Source organism: Tasmannia lanceolata, unplaced genomic scaffold, assembly GCF_043159265.1.
Source record: "Tasmannia lanceolata isolate RefF3 unplaced genomic scaffold, GAP_Taslan_0.1 ptg000297l, whole genome shotgun sequence".
NCBI lineage: Eukaryota > Viridiplantae > Streptophyta > Magnoliopsida > Canellales > Winteraceae > Tasmannia > Tasmannia lanceolata.
Genome location: NW_027518972.1, coordinates 67,501 through 70,000, shown reverse-complemented (window position 1 = coordinate 70,000; position 2,500 = coordinate 67,501).

The window sequence follows — 2,500 nt, the reverse complement described above, 5'->3', positions numbered from 1 at the left end:
ATATGGTGGGGAATGGACCACGGTTGCCAAGGCTAGGCATATAGAGAGGAATCGCATTTTTGCCCGGATAGGCACCGGAATGCTTGGCCTTGGCTTGCCATAGCAGGGCATTGCTGGGTTGGGCTCCCTTGGCCTTCCGGGGGCCTTGGACGCTGTCTTGGGAAGACCATGGGCACAAGGCCATGGCATATAGTGAGGAATGGACCACGGTTGGCAAGGCTAGGCATATAGAGAGGAATGGACCACGGTTGCCAAGGTTGCGCAAGTTTTGGGCATTTTTTGCCCGGATATGCCCAAGTATGCCCCGATAGGCCCGTTACGCCCCGGTATGAACGCGTATGCCCGGATAGACTCGGTATGCCTTGGGATACATGCGTATGCCCCGATAGGCTTGGTACGCCCCGATATGCGCACGTGTGCCCCAGTAGGGCTCGGTATGCCCCGGTATGTACGCGTGTGCCCCGATAGGCCCGGTATGCCCCGATATGCACACGTGTGCCCCAATAGGGGTCGGTATGCCCCGGTAGGTACGCGTGTGCCCCGTAATGCACGTTTCGCAGATCTCCCCGCATGTCCCGCCCCTATATGTAATACTTACTTACTTACTTACTTTCTTTCTTGCTTGCTTGCTTGCTTGCAATGGTTGGGAGTGCCCGGCATGCCCCGCTGCAGAGACCAAGGGCGCAATGACTTGGCACCGCGGATGCCGGGACTCCGGCACTTCCCGTGGCACTGATGGTTGGTTCCAAAGACAAAAGGCCGTGCAAGGCCACCGCACCGCGGATGATTTTGCTCGTGCTGGCGCCGTTGTGTGGCCAAAGAACATGCGCGAATGCTCGTGTCGGAAGGGTTGGTGTCCTGGCCCCGCGGGTGTCACGAATGCTCGGTTGCGAAGACCATGGGACCAGAGCCATGGCACGTCGGATGATGGCTCCAGCTGGCGCCCCGGCACTTTCTGTGGCATTGATGCTCGGTTTCAAAGACAAACGTGCGCAGGGCCAGGGGACCGCGGATGACTGCTCGTGCTGGCCCCGTTGGGCGGCATTGATGGTCGGTTGCAAAGAAAATGCGCGATTGCTCGTGTCGGGGCCTGGCAAGCCAAGGCCAAGCGAGCCATGGCAACGCGGATGATGGCTCCAGCTGGCGCCCCGGCACTTTCTGTGGCATTGATGCTCGGTTTCGAAGACAAACGTGCGCAGGGCCAGGGGACCGCGGAGGACTGCTCGTGCTGGCCCCGTTGGGCGGCATTGATGGTGTGTTGCAGAGAGCATGTGCGATTGCAAGTGTCGGCCGGGTTTGGGTTCCCTTGGGCTTTCGGGTGCCTTGGACGCTGTCTTGCGAAGACCATGGGCACAAGGCCCCGTCCTGGCCCCTTGTTCGATTCGCTCTCGTCTTGCGCTTGCTTCCAAGGTCCTCCATGACCTTCCCCATGGCCTTGCTAGATCCCCCCCATGACGCATGACCTCTGTCCGTTGATTGGTTTTGAGTGCACACCATGCCCGGCTTGGCACCGTGTTGTCGCGTGAGTGGCATTTGGATCGTGCATGCTGGTGGGCTACCTGCCAATGCGCACAAGCCTTGCACACTAGCCTTGCGCACGAGCCTTGCACAAAAGCCTTGGACACAAGCCTTGCGCACAAGCCATGCGCACAAGCCTTGGACGCTAGCCTTGCACACAAGCCATGCATACAAGCCTTGCTCACAAGCCTTGGGCACTGGCCCATCGCAGTAGCCTTGCACACAAGCCTTGCGCACTAGCTTTGGGCACGAGCCTTGCGCACTTGCCTTGGGCACTAGCCTTGCACACAACCCTTGGGAACTAGCCTTGCGCACCAGCCTTGCCCACAAGCCTTGCACACCAGCCTTGCACACTAGCCTTGCATACAAGCCTTGCACACTAGCCTTGCACACAGGCCATGCTCACTAGCCTTGGGCACTAGCCTTGCACACAGACCTTGGGCACTAGCCTTGCGCACTAGCCTTGCCCACGAGCCTTGCACACTAGCCTTGCACGCAGGCCTTGCACGCTAGGCATGCTTGGGCCAGCAGCTCCCGCATCAAGTCGGCGGGTGTAGGCACGGTTGGGCGCAGATCCCGCATCGCCTCGTCGCGTCTGGGCGCAAACCCGTCGCGTCTCGTTGCGTCTTCAGAAGTCGTCGCTAACAGCACCTTTGGTTGCCACTGGTGGTTAGGCGGGTTGGTTGCGCAAACCCTATAGGAGGGTGGCATGCTGCGGGGCGCTGGAATGCGCAGGCTTAGGGCGTTTTTGCCCGGATAGGCACTGGAATGTGCTGGTTTTGGGCGTTTTTGCCTGGATAGGCTAAGGAATGGGCATGCTTTGGGCGTTTTCCCCGGATAGGCACTGGAATGGGCTGGTTTTGGGCGTTTTTGCCTGGATAGGCTAACGAATGGGGCATGCTTTGGGCGTTTTTGCCCGGGTAGGCACTGGAATGCCTGGCCTTGGCTGGGCATTGCTGGGTTGGGCTCCCTTGGCCTTTCA